General features: G+C 42.2%; 1 protein-coding gene and 1 long non-coding RNA gene across 2 annotated transcripts in view; one reads left to right on the top strand and one right to left on the bottom strand.

Moving 5' to 3' along the window:
- LOC115076788 overlaps positions 1–24415 on the bottom strand; it is a 194172-nt gene that overhangs the window by 27570 nt on the left and 142187 nt on the right. Inside the window, exon 5 of the long non-coding RNA XR_003852866.1 lies at positions 23227–23303. This is a non-coding gene — a long non-coding RNA (uncharacterized LOC115076788). The remainder of the gene's footprint in view (positions 1–23226; positions 23304–24415) is intronic.
- Positions 1–24415, top strand: part of IGSF11 (immunoglobulin superfamily member 11) — a 137218-nt gene that overhangs the window by 78373 nt on the left and 34430 nt on the right. The gene's annotated exons all lie outside the window — the stretch shown is intronic.

Below are 24415 nucleotides of genomic sequence, written 5' to 3'. Positions count from 1 at the left end.
CACACATCTTCCCGCTACTGATAACCACGCATGAATTAGTTACTATTTAAAGAGCATATCTTGGTATAAACAGTAACTACCCTCAGTTCATATTAGACACTGCATCCCCCAGACAAAAATAGTCTCTCAGATATAATAATGCTTGATTGCCCTGCAATTCTTGCCAGCGTACCAATTCTAATGATGCAGATTTTTTTCATTGCCGTCTTCCAATCAATAAAGACAGAACGCTCCTCGTTATGTCACTTAGCAAGAATTGTTTTCTTTGCTAGTGTGAGTGAAACTGCTGTGAACCTCCTTCCATCTTTTGGTAATAGAACATCTTTTTCAAATAAATGAAAATACAAGATTTTTTTTTTGTTCCATGTTATTTGTCGTACCACAGTTCTCTCCACAAATTGACAGGTTTATAGCCAAAAGTTTTTTTTATTTTTGACAATCTGTGAGCATGTGCCCAAAACTTCCACTGAGGTGACTACATTTCACATGTTAATCAGACTCCCACAAATGCATCTGAACACCTTTAGTTCTAGTTAGATAGTATCGATGTAGTACATTTATACTGGATCTCTCCGAGATTAGCAGGGAGGAGATAGCGATAAATAGCCAAAAAGGCTTGCATGATATCCATCTCCTCTAAATCTGATCCCAATTCTTTCCATTTATTCACTAGCTTAGCCACATGATGCAGATCTGATTGTGTTTTTGTTTTAAAGGAAATACTACCCACATCCTCATGGCTGACCTATAGGCTATAATGTCTTATCTGCAAATATGCAAAAAACCTATTAGCCGATAATTCATATTGATCACGTAGTTGTTGCAATGAGCATGAACTCCCCACACCAGTATCCACCAGCTGTCCAATACAGTAGAATGGAATGCTGATATGTGGTAAGTTCCACCTCAAAATCTTTGTTACCAATGAACTGCATATAAGGCGAGACAGTGAAACTTTTTTTTATACCCTCTCTCGCCACCATATCCATGCTCTTCCAAATGCTGAGACCCAGTATGAGTTACAGTGCAGCTTTAGGAAGGTGGAGTAAATTGATATCTCGAAATGGCCAGACCCATTCATCCAGCAGCCTCTCCACATCATATTTATTATGCAATGAGATCCAATCCTGTATATATCTTAGCAGGCATGAAACATTGTACATTCTTAAATCTGGTACTGACAATCCCCCCCCCCATTTTTTAATCACTCAATGAATCAAGTTTAATCCTCACTCACTTCTTACGCCAGATAAAAGCAGAAATTATTGACTGATACAGTTGTATCTCATTCTCTTTATCCCAAATGGAGAGGATCTGGAGGCAGCACTGCACATTTGGTAGCACTATCATTTTATTGACCGCACAACTCCCCATAACGGATAATAGAAATAAGACCCATCTGTTGAGCATTGCCTGCACTTTTTGTAGCGTATCCACAATATTACATTTATACATTTCCCCTACAGAATACGAGATCCATACTCCTAAATATTTTACAGCAACTGTATTCCATTTCAATGGAAAAGGACCCTCCCATCTGGTCTGTAGAGTGGGGTCTAATGGAAAAGCCCTCTGATTTATCATAGCTGATTTTTAACTCCGAAAAGGAGCTGAAAGTTTGTATTGAATCTATAATTTCAAATAAGCTTGGTGTGGGATTTCCTATAAATAGCATCATATCATTTGCAAAAAGTGACCTTCCTCTTGATAAGTATATCCTGAAAGCTAGCCATGTTCCATAATTTTATAGCCAAAGGCTTTAGCACTAATACATATAACAATGGGGACGAAGGGCACCCCTGCCTTGTTCCTCTTTCCAATGCAAATGTGTCAGAAACTGTTCCATTTACTAAAATTTGGAGCTGTGGTTTATTATACAATGCCTGTACCCATTGTATAAAGTGGTCCCCAATGTTATATTGCTGGAAGATTCACTACATAAATGGCCATTCCATACAGTTAAAGGCTCTTTCTGCATCTAAACGTTTGGATTACAAACTGGTTAAAAGACAGGAAACAGAGTTGGATTAATTGGACAATTTTCTCAATGGAGGGGGTGGACAGTGGAGTGCCTCAGGGATCTGTACTGGGACCCGTGCTTTTCAATATATTTATAAATGATCTGGAAAGGAATACGACGAGTGAGGTAATCAAATTTGCAGATGATCAAAATTATTCAGAGTAGTTAAATCACAAGCAGATTGTGATAAATTGCAGGTGGACCTTGTGAGACTGGAAAATTGGGCATCCAAATGGCAGATTAAATTAAATGCGGATAAGTGCAAAGGATGCATATAGGGAAAAATAAACCATGCTATAATTACACAATGGTTAGGTTCCATTTTAGGAGCTACCACCCAGGAAAGAGATCTAGGTGTCATAGTGGATAATACATTAAAATCGTTGACTCAGTGTGCTGCAGCAGTCAAAAAAGCAAACAATGTTAGGAATTATTAGGAAGGGAATGGTGAATAAAACGGAAAATGTCATAATGCCTCTGTATTGCTCCATGGTAAGACTGCACCTTGAATACTGTGTACAATTCTGGTCGCCGCATCTCAAAAAAAGATATAGTTGTGATAGAGAAGGTACAGAGAAGGGCACCAAAATGATAAAGGGGATGGGCAGCTCCCCTATGAGGAAAGACTAAAGAGGTTAGAGCTGTTCAGCTTGGAGAAGAGATGGCTGAGGGGGGATATGATAGAGGTCTTTAAAATCATTAGAGGTCTAGAACAGGTAAATGTGAATCAGTTATTTACTCTTTCGGATAGTAGAAGGACTAGGGGGCACTCCATGAAGTTAGCAAGTAGCACATTTAAAACTAAACAGAGAAAATTCTTTTTCACTCAATGCATAATTCAACTCTGGAATTTGTTGCCAGGGGATGTGGTTAGTGCAGTTAGTGTAGATGGGTTTAAAAAAGGTTTGGATAAGTTCTTGGAGGAGAAGTCCATTAAAGGCTATTAATCAAGTTGACTTAGAAAATAGCCACTGCTATTACTAGCATCAGTAGCAAGGGATATACTTAGTTTTTGCGTACTTGTCAGGTACTTGTAGCCTGGATTGGCTACTGTTGGAAACAGGATGCTGGGCTGGATGGACCCTTGGTCTGACCCAGTATGGCAGTTTCTTATGTTCTTAAACTGACTAGCATACTGTTACTGCATTTATTGCTAACAGAGTGGCTAGCCAGTAAAGCTTTCAATAAATTAGATGAGTATTTACCAGCAATAAAACCAGTTTGATCCACTGATACCAAGGAATGAATAACCTTGTTCAGCCTCCAGGGTAAGATAGCTGCCAGAGTTTTCGTATCCTGATAAATAACGATATGGGTCTATAGGATTCTGGGTACTCAGCATCCTTTCCTGGTGTCTGGATCAACACTACCAAAGCCAGGATTTGCCTGTCTTCCAGCTGAATATGTATCTGAGTTTCTATAAATATATCCGTCAAAGGGAGCAAGATAACTGCTTTTATTTCCAGCTTCTGAATAGGTGCCTCAAGACTCTTTATCCTCTTGTGAAAGTTGTGACAACTCTACCCCTCTAAAGATTTTCTAGTGATTGAGATTCACTCGAATATAATTTATGAAAAAAATGTTCCAATACCTTTAATATTTCTGCAGTGCCTTGGTACCTCTTTGCTTGATATGTCAACCTTTTAATGAAATGTTTGGGTCTGGAACATCTCAAAAGATTAGCGAGTAATCTGCTTGACTTGTTCCCCCATTGAAACAATCTGTACTGAAAATACAACAGATTTTGTTTTGCTTTGTGTTCCAATATTTCATTTGATGCTCTATGAGTATCTTGGATCTGTTGCTAATATCTGGAGTTAACTGCTGAACACGGAGCCTTTTGAGTTGGGTCCATTTCTTGGAGAGTCCCAGTATTTTTTTTTTTAGAATGCTCCTTCCTTCTGTTGTACCCGGTCGCAGACGGCTGCGACCGTTGCTGCTCACCTCTCTCTTTTCCCTGCTACAGCAATTCTCAAGGCCATGGCGGCCTCAGCCTGCAAACGCCGCCTTCCTCGACGTCCCCGGGATGGCATGGGCAATCCCGTCCACCATCTTGAGTCGGGGATTACTTACGCATGTGCGCCAGGCCTTCTCTTATCCACATCATGGTGGGAACCTCGGGGGCGTCCCCTCTGCATGATGTCACCCGCCTGAAGTATTTAACCCATCCAGTCTATGCTTCCTATGAGTTAGCAAGGACTTCCTTCCTGCTTATTCCTTCCTTCCTGCTTATTCCTGCTTATTCCTGCCTGCTTATTACACTCCATTCGGGGACGCTACGGAGACGTTCAGAGTAGTTAAATCACAAGCAGATTGTGATAAATTGCAGGAAGACCTTGTGAGACTGGAAAATTGGGCATCCAAATGGCAGATGAAATTTAATGTGGATAAGTGCAAGGTGATGCATATAGGGAAAAATAACCCATGCTATAATTACACGATGTTGGGTTCCATATTAGGTGCTACAACCCAAGAAAGAGATCTAGGTGTCATAGTGGATAACACATTGAAATCGTCGGTTCAGTGTGCTGCGGCAGTCAAAAAAGCAAACAGAATGTTGGGAATTATTAGAAAGGGAATGATGAATAAAACGGAAAATGTCATAATGCCTCTGTATCGCTCCATGGTGAGACCGCACCTTGAATACTGTGTACAATTCTGGTCGCCGCATCTCAAATAAGATATAATTGCGATGGAGAAGGTACAGAGAAGGGCTACCAAAATGATAAGGGGAATGGAACAACTCCCCTATGAGGAAAGACTAAAGAGGTTAGGACTTTTCAGCTTGGAGAAGAGACGACTGAGGGGGGATATGATAGAGGTGTTTAAAATCATGAGAGGTCTAGAACGGGTAGATGTGAATCGGTTATTTACTCTTTCGGATAGTAGAAAGACTAGGGGACACTCCATGAAGTTAGCATGGGGCACATTTAAAACTAATCGGAGAAAGTTCTTTTTTACTCAACGCACAATTAAACTCTGGAATTTGTTGCCAGAGAATGTGGTTCGTGCAGTTAGTATAGCTGTGTTTAAAAAAGGATTGGATAAGTTCTTGGAGGAGAAGTCCATTACCTGCTATTAAGTTCACTTAGAGAATAGCCACTGCCATTAGCAATGGTTACATGGAATAGACTTAGTTTTGGGTACTTGCCAGGTTCTTATGGCCTGGATTGGCCACTGTTGGAAACAGGATGCTGGGCTTGATGGACCCTTGGTCTGACCCAGTATGGCATTTTCTTATGTTCTTATGTTCTTACGCTTCGCTTTCTGAACTGCTGCCTGAACTTAGAATGCCTTAGGTACCTGCTCCTCGGGGGCCTTGTTACACTCTGGCTATCCGCTCCTCGGAGGGCCTTCCTGCCTGGATATTCTTGTCATCCTTATTCAGGACTCCGCCAGTTCAGCTTTGTGAGTACTATCATCGCTTCCACCATCTTGCTGACAAAACCACCGGTGTACCCCGTGCCTCGGGCCACTTCCGTGCTCATCCCAGCTATCCTCCTATACGCCGGAATAAGTACCATCATCTACTTCGCTCTGCTGACCTTCTGCACCTCTCCGAACCACTACTCGCTGATCCTCAGCATACGCCGCGCTGTGGGTGTTGCGCTCGTGGCTGCTCTTCTCGCTCGCTCCACCCTCTCTACCTCTGTGGCGACTCCCTCCGGGTCGGATGGATGGTTTGCTGCCGCGGCGTCTCCATGCCACTTCTCCCCGGCGTCCCCGGACCGGCTCAACGCTGCAGATCCGCCATGTTCCTGATGACGTAGGTTGTGCGCGCTCCGAAGTATGTACCAGCAAGGGCACGAACCGCAGGGGCATCCCCCTGTATTGACGTCATCCGCTTTCAACATAAAAGGTCTTCACTTGCGCTTACGATTTGAGTTAGCAAGGATTGATTGCGGGGATTCATCTGGACTCACTTCTCTCTACGCTGCTCTGCCTCCTCAGACTTGCCAGGGGTGCCCGCTCCTCGGGGGCCTCACTCTCTTTTCTTGATTTCAGATTGCAGACAGGAACTGGTACTCGCTCCTCAAGGGCCTATGTTCCTGAACACTCAGAAGATTCTCTACTGTCTAGAAGCTATCGCAGTTACAGACATTTGTGAGTTACTATTTCAGATTGCATATAGGAACCGGTACTCGCTCCTCGAGGGCCTATGTTCCTGAACACTCTGAAGATTCTCTACTGTCTAGAAGCTATCGCAGGTACAAACATTTGTGAGTTACCATCGCTCTCTCAGAGCTTTCCCTGGAACCAGGTACTCGCTCCTCGAGGGCCTAACTCTTTCCAGCTACTGAGCCTTCTTAAGAATCTATGTGAGTGTGTCATCTACTACTGGCTATGTATATAGCATACCCTGCCTACTCACTATCTATAGTCTCTCTACAGCTCAGCAACCCTGGGATCGCAGTTCCAGTATCTGAGGGACTTCAGCCCTGCCGGGCACATCAGCTCACCACTGCCACCTCTGGTGGTTCTGCTAACCTGTCTAATAAAAGAACTATCTGTGTCTGTCTCCATACCCAAGCCTAGCCGGTGGTTCCTCTCAGGATATCCTCCTGGGGGCGCTGTCATCTGCCATCAGCCCAAGGATTCACGTATTTACATTAGAGTGCTCACTCCTCCCACTTCAGGAGCTGAGCACAACAGACTGTTAACTCTCATCTGCTTGCTCCTCTCATCAGCATAACAGATTGTAACAGATTGCTAACTCCTCTCCTCTGGAGGAGCAGATCATAACAGATTGCTAGCTCCTCCCCTCTGGAGGAGCAGATTTAACAGCAGGCCCCTACCGGATCCACCCTAAGGGATATCATCTTGAGAGGTGTTCCCTGGCGTACCCCGCTCTGCGGGCCACTACCAGGGATATCAACATTGAGCAGCCTTACTACTCTGGACTGTGTCTTCGCTCCATGCTGTGGGTATCACCCATGATTCCAGTACAATAAAGTGTCTATCTGTGTCCGTCTCTGCTGAGGCCATGCCAATCGTAGTGAGTCCCCACAGGACTTCTTCCTGTGGGTGGAGTCAGCTCTCACTACGATCCAGGGTCCACAACCACACCAGATTATAACACCTTCTGCATGCCTGGAACGCAATGATATGGCCTCTCAGAACTGGTTTAGCAGTCCAATATGTGACAGCGTTTATATCTGGTGTACAATTAAACTCTTTATATTCCTCCCACTTCAGTCACAGATATTCCACAAACTACCTGTCATCGTATAGGAGTGCTGAAATTTTCCAGTATGGAGCCTGATCCCCTTGACAAAAATAAGACGATATAATTGAGTGGTCGGAAAAAGGTATATCATGCATTTCACACAAATGTAGTTTGTCAAATCATGACTCTTCTATAAGTAGATAATCTATTCTAGTCTATGAATATGTGACTAGAAAGAGAACTCTAGCTAAATGCATCACCTGCCATCCACATAAGCTCTTGTCACAAAACCCCATTCCTATATCGGCTTGTGTTTTTTTCTGGAGTTTTTCCCATCAGGCAGTCTATTAGGGGGTTGTTAGAGACATTAAAATCTCCCTTTATTGATATATATCCATCTCACAAAAGTAATTTGGAAAATAAATTAGTAAAGAATTTATGGGAGTATGTATTAGGTACGTATATATTAGCAAATACTACCTTGACCCCCATATATTATTCTTGCAAGAATAAGAGATCTCACTTCCGGATCTTTAATCTGTCGCTCAAACTCAAAAGGTATGTCTTTATATATCAGGATTGCCATAACCCTCTGCATAAAGAAAATGAGGAAAAGAAGCATCGCCTCACCCATTCTTTATTTTTAGTTTGGCATACTCTGCATCATCCAAGTGTGTCTCTTTCAAAAAGACCACTCCCACATGATTCTTTTTAGTTGTTTCAAGTTTTTTCCTCTTGATTGGCAAATGAAGCCCATCAACACAGTTAGCCATGCTGTATTTGGAGAGGCATCATATGCCAAATTAGGAGAGACTCCCCAGCCTGTCTTCCCTACTGCTATCCATATGCAATACAGTTTAGGCTGGATTTTAAAAGCCCTGCGCGCCGGCGTGCCTATTTTGCATAGGCCGCCGGCACGCGCATAGCCCCGGGATGCGCGTAAGTCCCGGGGCTTCGTAAAAGGGGCAGGAGGGGGCGTGTCCGGGGTCAGGGGGCGGTAAAGGATGGGACTGGGGGCGTGGCGCTGGCCCGGGGGCATGGTCGAGGCCTCCGGACCAGCCCCCGGGTTGGGTGATGGTGCGCCAGCAGCCTGCTGGCGCGCGCAGATTTACGCATGCTTTCGGCAGGCGTAAATCTGCCAACAAAGGTAGGGGGGGGGGGGTTTAGATAGGGCCGGGGGGGGGTGGGTTAGGTAAGGGAAGGGAAGGTGAGGGGAGGCGGAAGGAAAGTTCCTTCCGAGGCCACTCTGATTTTGGAGCGGCTTCGGAGGGAACAGGCAGCGCGCGCCAGGCTCGGCGCGCACAGGTTGCACAAATGTGCACCCCCTTGCATGCGCCGACCCCGGATTTTATAAGATATGCGCTGCTACGCGCGTATCTTATAAAATCCAGCGTACTTTTGTTTGCGCGCGCGTAGATTTATAAAATCTACCCCTTTGTCTCAGTACCCTGATTAAAATTGCTCTGTCACTCTCCTTCAAATGGATCTGTTGCATGGTTATCCCCACATAGTCACTCAACATCCTGCCTTCCCCAAATCCACACACACACACACACTAGGCTACTAACAATCACACTGAGAACCCATCCCTGCTCAATCTGTTTCCTCCCCTCCCTCAATACACCCCTGTTACTCATTTCAAAGTCTGTCCACAGTCACAGAGTTGAACACAGTCATGTCACCACAGCTCCAAGGTGTTTCTTTTCTCGGCACCAAGCACGCCACCATGCTTCAACCCTGGATCTCCCAGAATCAGCAATGACATTGCACTGCTGCAGCTTCATAGTTAATAAACTACTTCCACACTCACCAACTATGGTGTTAACATTCTGTCTTGTACTTCTAAACCGCCAACTTCCACAAAATATTTTCTGCGTAAAATGAGTAGTGCTATATAAACCACAGCTGACCATTCAAATTGAACAAACTACTGATCTCCTCCTTTTTTCCAACTCTCAGCACCTAGCACTTTAACTCAACTGCTTCCAGCATATCCATAGGAGGACAAACTCTTTTTTTTTTGTGTGTGTCAACGAAAACAATGTTCTCAGTCCAATTACTGAAGTTCTGCTCAGATCATTCCTCCATATAACAGAATTGCTTACCTCTGTAACAGGTATTCTCCGAGGACAGCAGGATGTTAGTCCTCACGCAGATATAGATACAGACTGTTGAATGTATGATGTAATCTATGACAATTATTCAAAACAACATCATATTATACCATCAGTATTTGCCGTAGCCTGTTGGTTAGCTGGATAATGAGACCTCATATATGCTATGGCAGGGTACTGGTGAATTAGTCCCTGGGTGCCAATAGTTCAGTAATGCGGTGATAGACTCTGCGTACACCGTCACAAAGTTATAATCATAGGTCTCACTAGATGATCAGAGTACCGACAACGTGTTGTCGGTTACTAGGTATTATAGGCAGTAAAAAGGATAAACACTTATCGTAGCATGTTTGGCTGTTATTGCAGTCAGGGACTCAGTGCTGGCGTGTTGGCCCGACACGGCTCGTGTTTCTGGGGAACCTTCTTCAGGGGCCGCAGTGTGCCAGTGTATTTTCCAGACTGCCCGCTTCTTCTGCTACTTGGCTGCAGCGATATTTTGGCTGCCAAAATATCGCTGCAGCCAAGTAGCAGAAGAAGCGGGCAGTCTGGAAAATACACTGGCACACTGCGGCCCCTGAAGAAGGTTCCCCAGAAACACGAGCCGTGTCGGGCCAACACGCCAGCACTGAGTCCCTGACTGCAATAACAGCCAAACATGCTACGATAAGTGTTTATCCTTTTTACTGCCTATAATACCTAGTAACCGACAACACGTTGTCGGTACTCTGATCATCTAGTGAGACCTATGATTATAACTTTGTGACGGTGTACGCAGAGTCTATCACCGCATTACTGAACTATTGGCACCCAGGGACTAATTCACCAGTACCCTGCCATAGCATATATGAGGTCTCATTATCCAGCTAACCAACAGGCTACGGCAAATACTGATGGTATAATATGATGTTGTTTTGAATAATAGTCCTCACGCAGAGACAGGAGCCGGGGTGCCACAGGTGCAAACCCCTGTAGAACCAGATTTCTTCACCAGTCTAGAAACTCTTAAGGCGCAGGGCAAGGGTGATCTCGGAACGGACTGCCTACCAACCTGGCTTAGGTATTAATACATCAGCCATGATTACATATATTTGGATTTTCAGAAGGCGTTTGACAAAGTCCCTCATGAGAGGCTTCTACGAAAACTAAAAAGTCATGGGATAGGAGGCGATGTCCTTTCATGGATTACAAACTGGTTAAAAGAGAGGAAACAGAGAGTAGGATTAAATGGTCAATTTTCTCAATGGAAAAGGGTAAATAGTGGAGTGCCTCAGGGATCTGTACTTGGACCTGTGCTTTTCAATATATATATAAATGATCTGGAAAGGAATACGACGAGTGAGGTTATCAAATTTGCGGATGATACAAAACTATTCAGAGTATTTAAATCACAAGCAGACTGTGATGCATTACAGGAGGACCTTGCAAGACTGGAAGATTGGGCATCCAAATGGCAGATGAAATTTAATGTGGACAAGTGCAAGGTGTTGTATATAGGGAAAAATAACCCTTGCTGTAGTTACATGATGTTAGGTTCCATATTAGGAGCTACCACCCAGGAAAAAGATCTAGGCATCATAGTGGATAATACTTTAAAATCGTCGGCTCAGTGTGCTGCAGCAGTCAAAAAAGCAAATAGAATGTTAAGAATTATTAGGAAGGGAATGGTTAATAGAACGGAAAATGTCATAATGCCTCTGTATCGCTCCATGGTGAGACCGCACCTTCAATACTGTGTACAATTCTGGTCGCCGCATCTCAAAAAATATATAGTTGCGATGGAGAAGGTACAGAGAAGGGCAACCAAAATGATAAAGGGGATGGAACAGCTCCCCTATGAGGAAAGGCTGAAATGGTTAGGGCTGTTCAGCTTGGAGAAGAGACGATTGAGGGGGGATATGATAGGTCTTGAACGAGTAGATGTGACTCGGTTATTTACACTTTCGAATAATAGAAGGTCTAGGGGGCATTCCATGAAGTTAGCAAGTAGCACATTTAAGACTAATTGGAGAAAATTCTTTTTCACTCAATGCACAATAAAGCTCTGGAATTTGTTGCCAGAGGATGTGGTTAGTGCAGTTAGTGTAGCTGGGTTCAAAAAAGGTTTGGATAAGTTCTTGGAGGAGAAAAAGCATTTCCAAGCCTTGAATAATTCCTCCATTAAATAGCACAAACTCTTATCCAATAACTGGACCAAATACAATTCAATCAACCTTAAATTGACAATCATCAATACCTGCTGAACTTTTATCATAACACTGTCGTATTTATGCATTTGGTTATTTATGTTCCGTTCCATAGTGAGGTATTGCCACAGTTTCTCACATATTCTTATTTACTCACTATGCTACTCTATTACATTAATAGACTGAAATGTTAATATTGCTCTGTGCAATCTCTCCCCTTTTCCAGCTCCAAGTTGATTTCCCTGATTTATTGTAACTTTCTCAATTCCTATATCTGATTCACGATATTTAAAGTTCAAGGTTCTTTTTGAGAACATTGTTTTACGTTATGTTATGTTTTACACACTTTGTTAATTGTAAACCGGGTTGATGTGATGCCTGTCATGAAACTCGGTATAACAAAAACAATAAATAAATAAATAAATAAATAAGTCCATTAATGGCTATTAATCAAGTTTTCTTAGGGAATAGCCACTGCTATTAATTGCATCAGTGGCATGAGATCTTCTTAGTGTTTGGGTAATTGCCAGGTTCTTGTGGCCTGATTTTGACCTCTGTTGGAAACAGGATGCTGGGCTTGATGGACCCTTGGTCTGACCCAGCATGGCAATTTCTTATGTTCTTAAGCACGAGGTCCAGTAAATGGAACAATCATTGCATGAACCAGGACTCCCCTGTCTGCAGACAAGGTTATCCATAAAATGGGGAAGTATAGCTTGCAAGCCACTGCACCCAAAGAGCAGCACCTCTGTTGCATGGCCCCTTGTCCCCCAACTCCCTCAGCCATAGATATGGCAATAGGTTGAAAGACATACTCGCCAATTAAATGGCTTAGAATTCTCCTCACTGAGGTAGGGTCCCGCAGGTGAGAATGACTGGCAATAGTGGCCCTTTATCAAAAAAACGCTCATTGAGCTCAGTAGGTATCAATGGTGACTCCTGGACGGGAGAAACCCCCAATCTTCACCAGGGAGCTACTCTGGAAAGGCTCCTTGTGAAATAGACCTGCTGTGCTTTAGGACGACCTAAGGAGAGTGTATTCCTCGACCAGCTCTTGGATCCCACGAGGAACCAAGAGTGACTGCCAGTCAGAAGCAGTGATGCCGCCTTCTGGAAACTGAGAGTGAGAGACACTCCTTGCAGGGGTGGGCAACTAGGCTTCCAGAGGGAAACCCATAAGAGTTGCCCTGGAACCCAGTTTAATCTCATCTTCCTGAAGGGACAGGAAAGCAACAGGAATTGGGGCCTCCTGACACTGAAAACCTGTCAACTCTCCAGTTGAGAGCCGAGACACAATCACTGATTGCTGAGGTTGAGAAGCAACCAATCTGCAACTGGCAGCCACCCTTGGATGGGAAAGGCTACCATGGTAATCAACAAATGGGACCCAGCAAAAATGGTCTGATGATCGCCGCTGCCGTCCCCCGGCTTTGGCCTACAAGGAAATGCACAGATTCAAAGAATCAAGGCTTCGGTTCAGTGATAAACCTGCCAGGGCCGGAGCCCCAGGGGCTTCCCCAAAAAGGGGATATGTGACACGAAAGGAGTCAAAAGACATATGTTCCTCTTCTGAGGAAGGAGAAGACTCCTGGCACTACCCTCCTGGTGTCTATTCCTCTTAGGGTTTGACCAGGAACACAGTCCTAGGTCAGTCCTCTGGCTGTGGCGCACAACCTGTTGTGCTTACCACGAAGAAAACACACACACCCCCATACAGTAGAGGGCAACTGGAGAATAGAGTCCTGCACTATAAAAGCACGCTGACCAATACTCATACAGTGATATCCCATCCTATGGATGGCGGCTCACCTATGACCCCACTTACCGTGCTTGTGAGTAGAATTCCACGGCACAGCAAGGACTGAGCACCACTTGCTAGAGTCGGTGGCTGCCCAGACTACACAGCGACTAAGGCCCACCATGCAGCTGGCAGACAGAGGAGAGAAGAAGAAAAAAGAAAAGAAAGAAAACTACTGTAAGGTAAAGGAAAGAAAACAGCTACAGCTCTAGAAAAAAATCACTTACAAAAACTGTGAGGAGAGAGCAAAGCTGAATACTGTGAGACACACGGTTCCGCGGGGAAAAAAAACAAACCTGAGGGACTCTGTGTAAGGGACAGGGTGATGACTAAAGCAGCACATGCTCAGTAGGGCATGTTTGAAAGTTCTAGATTCTTTAAGATCAAAGTCCTTGCCGGCTTTATCCAGTGATGTCACCCATGTGTGAGAACTACGATCCTGCTTGTCCTTGGAGAACATAAATAGCTCCATCTTAACACTGCCAACACATCTTTCAGCCTGCAGATACTCCATTCTAATGCTCAGAGTTCACAAAGGCTTTAGCTTCTTTGCCAGTAACGAGCACTTTAGTTTCCCTGCCATGAAACACTATAACGGTAATTTTTAAACAGCTGTGTGAGCAGAATGCATGCGGCCATTGTATAATTCGCACACGCATATGCATGTATGATATAAAATTGACTGTGCGCACAATTTTGTATGGACGCACGCTTGTGCGAGCAACTGCTGGCTCTACTGCGTGAGAGGATTTAATTAGATACTCGCGCCGATGCAATTACCAGTTTCTCCAATCCGTTTCCTCTTCACCCAGGCAAAGGCTCCCAACTTCCTAACTCCCTAAATTATTCTTCCTCCTTTTTACCCTATTTGCCCTGACCTTTCAAACTTCGCTGACTAGCCCTGATTTTTTTTTTTATTTTAAAAATTACACAACATCCATAGCAGAAGTAAAGTCGTGTAATAGGATACCCTGGCGCGCTCTTGTGTGCGTAAATATTTACACGCCGATTTCAAGTGACCTTCCCAGAACGCCAATGCTCCGCCCAGACCATGTCCATGCCCCGCCCCTTTTAAACTTTTTGATTTGGTGCGTACTGGGAGATACGCACGTACTTGGGTGCTTAGCCCAAGACGCATGCATATCTCCCAGCTTTGGCGAGCATAGGGCTTTCAAAATTCACCTTTTTGAGCTTAGCTGGAAATTGCAGCGAGGATTGAATGTCTTTATTGAAAAGCTATGTGTAGTAAGGTATAAATTCTTTTCAGGCTACCGTCACCTTGGCCGAAAAATCTGTAAAGATCAGCATCTTATTTTCATATTTTTTATTTCTTTATTCTTGCGATAAGCAGCCAGTATTTGCCTTATCAGTGTAATTTCACAATAAGTTGGTGCGGCCTCACCGATTCTGGGCCACCAGCTCCCAAGCGATGTGCCCTCTCAGCTAATATTGCCCGTTCCACCACATTAATACTGAGTGCTTCAGGAATCCATTTTTCACAGAATTTTAAAAGTCCCTCTCCTTGGATGTCTCCAGAACTCTCAAAATTTGCAAGTTATTGCATCGGCTGTGATTCTCGAGGTTGTCTGGCTTTTCCTCGAGTTTGTTTTCTCCCTTTAGCTCATTTCTTAAAGCTTCCAGGCGATCATCATAGTCAGCCAGCTTGTTGTTAATCCCTGTCATCGCCACACCATAAGCCGCAGCTTTATCTCGGAGTTCATCCGCTGAAGACTGAATTTTGTGAAGCTGGTCTGTTAGTGCCGCTGAAAACTGCCTGTGTAAGTTCTTTAATGGCTGCGTCAGTCAGGCCTTTCCTTACCCTGCCAGCATCTGGAGCCATCTTGTCATCCATGCTGGGAACCTTATCTGCCCCCTAATCTCTTAGATCTTCCTGCCATCTCGCCAGATTTTTTTTTTTTTAATGACAGAATTGTCCATCCACTCCTGTACATGACACTAGTTGAATTTGTGGGAAATTTTTAGCATTATTTAATAGAGATGTGCTTCAGGTAAAAATTTTGTGTCAGGCTTTGTTTCGGCCCCCCCCCCCCCCGCAGGAATTTCGTTTTTCCCGCAGTTCGGGGGGTTTTTGGGGGGGGGGGGGCCCAAATTTTCGGGTTAGTGCACACTAACTCCCATATGAATTTTTCCCGAAATTTCAGAAAAAATTAAATCGCTTTTTGGTTCTCCTGAACCATTCCGAATTAGGCAATTGCATAATTCGGGAAAAACTATTACACATCCCTATTATTTAAGGCGTTGATTTAAGAAATTGCTACGGATTCCTAGGGAGCGGGGCCAGGAAACGACTGCTCAGAATGATGTCAACACCCCGCCCACAGGGCCAGCCTTTTTAAAGTATTTTGACGACAAAAAAATATCCATCCACCCCAACCCCTACTACCTCCTCCCTCCAGCTGATAGCCAGTCCTCCTTGCCCCATGCATGATCCAAGATTTGCCCACTTCTCAATCGGACATCTGTTCCCACTGTCCTCTTCCCATTCCCCTAACCCAGTGGATATCCTCTACCCTGTATACACCAGGTTCACTGATGAGATGGAGCTTGTAGGAGTCCTTTTGTAAATTTATTTTATAGAAACCAAGATTGTCTTATGGAGTGGAAGAGAGTTTGCGAGAGCCCTTTAATTAGTAACACATCCCTAAGCAGGTTGCTTTATTCAGTCTGTTGAATCTGTTAATTTCTCTGCTGCTGTTTTGGTAAAAGTTCTGTGGTTTTCCTGAACCACAAATAGGCAGCAGCAGTGAAAGCTAGAAGCACAAACAAATCCCCCATCACTGAACAGGTACGGTGCACAGACAGTGGCAGTGCAAGCTTCCTGCCAGAGTGCCTGGATTCCTCCTCTAGATGAAGGAAGCAGCTCTGGGTCCGATTTTCACAACCCTGTCATTCCTTGTTTATCTGCTAACAGGGTGCTGATTACGGTCCTGATTCAAGGAAGAGATATCAATTGTATCACAAGGCTTTGATTTACCTTGATTAGCGGAATGGTTTACTACAATTTTTTTCTACCCACTGCAAATAAATTTGAATTCAGAATGTATTAAAATGCCAAACACCTCCATACCAAGGTTATCCTTTCGATGCCTAGAGTCAGATTTATTTTTGACCCAATAATAAAATGCATTAGAATTTGCACTTAAATCCAGTTATGGGATAAGTGATACACAGATTTAAGGAGGTTCACATCTCACCTGAAGATTGGAAAACAAGCCTGGGAAATGTTTTCTAGCATATTCATTCTGGCTTTCTTGAAAGAGCTAAATCCTCTTCTATTGTGTGCTTCTATATATATGCTCAAAATGAACATGGTTTTGAAATAGGTTAAAAATACAATGAGGAAATAGCCACTACATTTCATGCTGCAAGCTGACGACAGCAAAAAATATGACTAGTGTTTGGAGAAAGAAAGAAAATACCAAATAAATCAGGATGAGTGGCAAAATTTGTGGGACACTGCTGCAGTGGAGAAGGTGCTTGGTGTCTTTTTTTTTTTTTGTCTACTCTTACTCTCCTAGTTTGCCACCCTGCTCCGTCTTGCTCTGATTTCATGTTATCTTAAGATTTCACTCACGGATTCTTGTGTGATCTGGCCCAGTCCTATATTTTTATCCTCGTTCACCACTCTTTCCTCCCTGTTGCGCTTGACATGCATCCTCCTCCATCTCTCTCCTACCACCAAGCAGGACAACTCTCGCTTTCCTGCCGTTTTTCTTCTACCATCCTTTCTCCGGAATAAATTTCCTTCTGAGGTCCAAGACTCATCGTTACTAGTGAAGCTTTCAGCCTGGACTGGAAATTGTCTGCAGTGCCATGCAAAACTCTTCATACACTTGTACATTGCTCACATTTTGCTGTCTAAAAATACAAATCAAAATACATTAGGAGGGCTTTTTTTTCACTGATCTACACAACATACTCTACACTTTCATGGGTGCAAGTACAATTACAGGAAATATTCCAAAAGTAATTAGAGCACAATTTTGATTGTACAGCATGTCTTCATATCCTTTGACTCAGTTCTTGCTTCTTTTGCAGCAATAGCAGCCTTAAGTCGTTTATGATATGCGTTTACTAACTTTGGTCAGCAGGATAGTAATGTTTTTGCCCTTTCTTCTTGGCAGAAGAGCTCAATCTCTTTCAAAGTGGCTACGGATCATCTGTGGACAGCAGCTTAAAGTCCTGCCACAGATTTTCTTTTCGATTCAGGTCTAAGCTTTGACTGGGTGACAGGAGGACATTCTTGTTGAGCCATTCACTTTTTTGCTTCTGTCCTGCAGAAAGGTAAATCTGCTCCCCAGTTTCAGGTCTATGCCAGACTGGAACAGGGTTTCCTCTAGGATCTGACTGTACTTTGCACCCCCCAAGTATTATTTTGCAAATGCAGTGGGTTCCTTCTTGCCACCCTCCCTTTGATGTGTAGTAATCTTGAAGCCGTTGAATAGTCATTATCCCCAGTCTCGGCCAGATACATCTGTAGTTCTTTTAAAGTGATCTTCTGCAGCAGTTTCCTTAACTCATGTTTACTGACATTGGAGGGATGGCCTGGTCTTGATAGTGGTGGCAAACTGTTTCTCCAAGGGATAGTCAAACAGATTGAAATCTCCCAATCTGTACCTTTCGAATGTTATCCCATAGTTCTTTTGGCAGCTCATGGTTTTGACCTTTGCTCTAAATTCATTTCATATTTATTTATTAAAAATTTCTTATATTCTGCCCATCACAAGAGAACTCATTCTAAGCAGATAACATAATGAGCATGCACATTTCCTTAGATAAGGGCTGCGGCCATTTATTTATCCATCCAATAAAACTTATCGAATGTTAAGCTGCGTGAGCCTGTGTAATCGGGGAGGGGGTGAGGGAGGGGGGTGGGGAAGGGGTAGACGAAGCCTTTCAACTGTCCGCATTGTGAGCATGCACATTTCCTTAGATATACAACAACATTTTAAAACACACATTGCAGTAGAATTTAAAATATGCAATATAAAAAACTGGCAAATGCTTTGCAGAACAACCAGAAACAGCTTGATTCTTCTTCCAAGAGTATTCAAGTCAGCTCCACACAGGTGGGCTCCATTTAATCTATGTGCTATTTTTTTTTTTTTAACTGGAGTTAATTTGAGTTTTGCTATGAGAAAGGTTATGAAGACTTAGTCAATCAAGACTTTTTTTTTAATTCTTAATTACTCTTGGAATAGTTCTATAACTGTTCTTTCACAATGAACATGTAAGATTTTGTATGTATCAGTGAAAAAATCCTCCTTTAATGAAAAACTGTACAAGGGTGTGAAAACTTTTGTAAGGCACTGTATCTAACTGTGGCCTTACACTTGAGTTCCCAGTACTGTTCTGTCATTGTGTCCATGTTTATCTATCTGTTTACCATGCTCTTCGGTGTATTGATCCACTGCAAGGCATCTTGGATCAGGTGCCATATAAAAACTGAAAATTAAATAAAAAATCTCTAAGCACTTAGTTGATGACATAATTGCTTAACGATTTGTTCTGCTTTCTTTGAATGCACAATAGACTTGGAGGTGGTGTCCCCTGCACATTATCAAAAATTTTGTTTATATATCTGGGTTTGCTTTTACTAATTAAACTGTATTTAAAGTACAGTATGGAAACATTAAGTATAATAAAAAGGATGATACAGGTTGGCTACATTTTAGTCTAACATTTTCTGAAGACTGCTAATCATTTTGTTCCATCAAATTTGTTTTATTTTCATTAATAAAGAATTTGGGTAAATGCTCATGCTGACAAATATGACATTTTAAGTGCTGATTGGGTTTCCATACTCACTATTTATCCATTTTTTTCAATAAGCCTAAAACAGGCACAGTGCAAAACATAAGCATAATGTATTACTAAATTAAATAAAACATAGAAAGAGAACATATAGGTGAGTTACAATCTCACAGACAAAAATTAAATTGTCAGATAAAGATCACAAAGCATGTCTAATCTGCCAATTTTGACCTTCTGTTGCAAGGCAGTCGAATCTACTTGATCTCTAGCTTTACCCTAGTTTCCTTGCACCTAAGCATCCTTTGTGCATGTCCCAGGTCTCTTGAATTCTGATACTTTTCCACGTGCCTGCCCTCTCCACTAGGAAGTTGTTAAACGTATTCATCACTCTGTTTTGGGGGGGGAGGGAGTTTTCTTATTACTTCTCTTTTCAACAGAACTTTCTTTCCACTGAAAAATGCTTGCTGCTTAAGAACATAAGAAATTGCCATGCTGGGTCAGACCAAGGATCCATCAAGCCCAGCATCCTGTTTCCAACAGAGGCCAAACCAGGGCACAAGAACCTGGCAATTACCCAAACACCAAGAAGATCCCATGCTACTGATGCAATTAATAGCAGTGGCTATTCCCTAAGTAAACTTGATTAATAGCCATTAATGGACTTATCCAAACCTTTTTTGAACCCAGCTACACTAACTGCACTAACCACATCCTCTGGCAATAAATTCCAGAGCTTAATTGTGCAATGCGTGAAAAATTTTTTTCTCCGATTAGTCTTAAATGTGCTACTTGCTAACTTCATGGAATGCCTCCTAGTCCTTATTCGCAAGAGTAAATAACCGATCCACATCTACTCATTCAAGACCTCTCATGATCTTAAAGACCTCTATCATAATCCCCCCTCAGCCGTCTCTTCTCCAAGCTGAACAGCCCTAACCTCTTCATGGGCCTTGTCATATTGCAGCCTGTTTTAAAATATTCAGCACTTGTTAGGTTGATGCTGCATTTTTTATGACAAGTTTCATGTCTGATTTTTTTTTCTGTGAAAGCATTCATATATATTTTTATTTATTTTTTCTTGGTATCTTGATATAGTATTCCTTCAACACCTCACCCTTGCTTCTCTTAAAATTAAATTTAACCCCTAACCCAGTACACATTAGCTTGCACAGTATAATAAAACTGCACCTCATTGCTGTTTAATGGTTGCTGTACTTCATAGGTCTGCCCCATGGACAACTGAGTAATACAGGATGTTGTTTCAAGTTTGTGTTTCTAAATTGATAACTGTTATCCATTTACAACATTTTTTTCGACTTTTAAGATGCCCGAGTATCTCCCAACGCGCACACCTTGGAAGGCTGATGACCATGAGGCCGGGAGAGGTGACCTCAGTAGGAAGAGAGAGGACCAGGGACTTCCTCTCCTCAAAACAGTGCCAGTGTAGTTTTTTTCTATAGGCATGCCCTGGCACTTTCCTCTTCAGTAATGTGTTTATGCTTTTTATGTGACTTCCTGATTAAAGATAATATTCCTTACATGGGAAAGTGGATATTTTGGAGAACATGGCAAGATATAAAAATCTCTGTTGTAAAAATTTTCTTAAATCAAAATCAGTACTACTGTAAGATATGTTAAAGAAATAATTGGTGGAAATGTTAAGGTTTCCAACAACATCAGATGAGAGATCCTTATCCTAATGTCCTTTTCTACTGATTGGCCTGTAAAATACACGGTGTCCCATGAATAGGGGGAAGGCAAAACCATGTGCCATAGGGCAGGGCTTTCAAATCCTTGCTGGTGACCACACAGCCAATTGGGTTTTCAGGCTATCCATAACGAATATGCATGAGATAAACCTGCATATATCAAGTCTCCAGTGTATTGAAATTTTATCTCATGCATATTCGTTATGGATAGCTTGAAAATCCAACAGGCTGTGAGGTCCTTAGGAGCGTTTTGAGAATTGCTGGCCTAGGGAGAGCTGTGATGAGGCAGGTTTGGCACATAGGTTTATTCTCTTCTCAGGTGGTTCCCTTCATAGTAATTGTTTCAGACAAAGAAGATGACACAAACCCCATAAACCACCTTCAAATAATACAGCCAAGGAAGAGTGATCTAGTGAGAGCCAGGGAAACTAGGGTTCAAATCCCATTTCCTCCACCGACACTCCTTGTGACTTTGAGAGAGTCACTTTATCTCCTGTTACCTCAGTTACCAATATATTATTTGGATTTATTGTCCACCTTTTTGAATAAGAAATTCATCCAAGGTGGGGTACAGCATAGTAGAGTGGTTCATGCAGTCCATGACCTGTAAGATGTAGCAGTTTAACAATTCTAATCTAAAAAAGAAGGTGGACATTAAACTTGAAATAGATCAAACAATAGGATTCAAAATAAAAAATGCACATTTCAGTAAAATACATAACATTTTATGGAGCATCTCAGTAAAATACACAACTCCTCAACAAAACAATAGGTTGTAGTAGCACATTTAGGCACTAATTTACATAATAAACTGTTTGGGGAAAGGAACTTATTGTACCCAACTACTGAATGTGCTATAAACCATTTTCAGCATAATTTGGAAAGGCAGACTAAAAATCCAAAAGATTGTAATTTTTACCTATAATCTAAAAGGTGACAAATCTCATTTCAGAATTTACATGAAATATGGTATAGCTAAACAAGCAAATAATATTCAAACTAGCTCTTGGCAATCGGAGCAGACACCCTGGGCCGACACTTATTGATAAAAATCTGATGGGAATACGCGGTAGGGCTGTTAAACCCCTGGGAGCTCATTTCGTTTTAAACATACTTTTACTGAAGTAGCTGGAATGGCTGCCACAGTGCATTTCACAGTTTACACCGCTCTTGGAGCAAAAAAGCTCTTTCGCTCTGAATGAGTTTACTGTAAATCTCTTTCCTCCTTATCTTAAATCAATAATCCCTTGTTCTATTTAGATGTGAAAATCCTGACATTTCCCAAAGAGACTGTTTAGTGCACTTGTAGATAGTCATCAGATACCTTCTTAATCTTTGGGAAAAAAAAAAAGAAAATGGACAGCTAGCACATCTGAGACTACACGTTCCTTCTAGGTTGAGTGCCTTTGTACCAGGTGCCATATGGTGCAGCCCTCAGTAGGTGGTAGTGGAAATGCCGCAGCATATTTGCAGGTACTCCATTAACCCTTGGTTAAGGGTAGGGAAGGAACAGTCTGGATGCCATTTAACATATAAAGCTTATAATCCACTTTTCCAAGGTTAAAAACCTGATCACTCTGGATTACACTCATGATAACAAGATGAACAAAATCAATCAAGCAAGTTATAAAACAATATGGCACCACTAACTATTCCTCACCAGATTATCCATGGATCCCTTCAGCAATGTCCTTAAACCCACAACTATACAGCTTAGTAAAAAAATAAAAAAACCCAGAAAATTAAAAAAAAAACCATGGAAAAATATTACCCCATTCGTAAAAAAATATAACTTGTCATCCCCCACCCCCAACAGACCTGTTTAGTACTCTGCCGACACAGAACTGAACAAAGCAGCGTGGCTGCCATGCTAGTCCCCATGAATGTATGGAAAATAAAGGTTAATAAATACAAAGTAATACTTTTTTATTGGACTAATTTAATACATTTCTTGACTACCTTTCATGAGCTGTACAGACAGTGGCTGCCCCTGCCTAAACAGACCTGACTGTATCTTAGGCTTTTGTGAGAAGGTGTAAGCCGAAGAAAGGCTGTCCATAGAGCATCCTTATCCGAGTGATTTCAGCACAGAAAACTGGAGCCCACTGTAGCAGGGCTTCTCAACCCAGTCCTCAAGACACAGCTAGCCAGTCAGGTTTTCTAGGATGTCCACCATGAATATGCAAGAGAAAAACTTGCATGCACGGCTTCCACAGTATGCAGATCTATCTCATGCATATTCATGGTGGATATCCTGAGAATCCTGACTGGCTGGGTGTGTCCTGAAGGGCAGGTTGAAAACCTAAGGGATCCGGCACAAGGAGAACGATGCAGCACAGATGTGGTAAAACACCATGATGGGAAAAGGAGAAAGAAAGGCGACACCGGTAGCAGATCCATGCCCGCATTATTACAGCTCTCTCAATCTTTCTGCATCGTCTTTGGGATTTTGGACTCTACCTTCTGTTCCCTGTCGGCCTGAGGATGCTACCACATGGAAATCTTCCTGCTTCGGGTGCTCTCCAGAACCATTGTTTCTAAGGAGGAAAAAAAAAAAAAAAGGCTAAATATTCACTTATTAACAGCTGCTAATGTTTTGTTTTGGGTTTTTTTTTGCATAAACTACTCTGAAAAATTCATAAATTTGAGGCATTACCAGCTGTTAGTACTATCATGACATTTTTTTCTTCTTTTGTGTGGAAAATGAATGTAATGCTTATAAGAGGCAGTGGATTTATAGCTCTGGAAACTGAAATTCTTTATTTGGAGAGCTAAGGACCGGAGGCACACCTGCCATCGACACACTTATGCTATTCTTGACTCTACGCTTGTGGATATTTTTCTACCCTTGGATCCCCAGTATAAAAAGGTGCCCCAGCAATAAAAAAAAACAAAACCCAAAAAAAACTTGATCTAGGTTGACTATATAATTCCATGTCAAAAGAGACTGCAGCTGGGACCAGCTTTTTCTGCACTCGGGACAAATATACAGAATTATGTGCTTGTATGGGAAACTGCGCACGCATTTTAAAGTTATGGTCTTAATTTTCAGGCTCATATCCTCCCCCTGAATTTTTTAAATTAAACTCAGCTATCATTATGTCCCCATCACAACCCTTCCCAGAATAATCCTGTAAAATCACATAACTGGACATCATACTTTTAAATGTTAAACTTTATTTTACAAAATATGTTTCAGAAATCACATCACAGTAGCTGATGAATATGTATTCTGTGGTTTTTGGAAATAAATTGCAAAAAAAAAATAAATCCAAATAAATACCTAAATTTAGCAATTAAAAGTATTCATACTACATTGGTTGAAAATAATCTCTGAAATAGCTGGTTGGACTGAACTGGAATTTGTTTTAACTACTCACCATAGGAAAAACTTTCAAATTATGTTGTCACTTCAATTACAGTGACAAAGTCCTTTCAATTACCAGGCACTTTTGTAAAGGAATACCCAAATTCTGTAAATTGTCACTCAGAACCTATATAGCAAACCTGTAGTACCAACACAGCATTAACTCCTAGAACTCAAAGAGCAACAACCCTATATGAAAAGGCAACACTGCAAATATATCATTTGGCCCTAAAACCCCAGTATACCTTCTAGTGGGAAAACAGAACAAGCTGAACTACTACA

Source organism: Rhinatrema bivittatum, chromosome 15, assembly GCF_901001135.1.
Source record: "Rhinatrema bivittatum chromosome 15, aRhiBiv1.1, whole genome shotgun sequence".
Taxonomy (NCBI): domain Eukaryota; kingdom Metazoa; phylum Chordata; class Amphibia; order Gymnophiona; family Rhinatrematidae; genus Rhinatrema; species Rhinatrema bivittatum.
The sequence above is the reverse complement of the archived record's forward strand: the minus strand, read 5'-3'. Positions and strand labels throughout refer to the sequence as shown.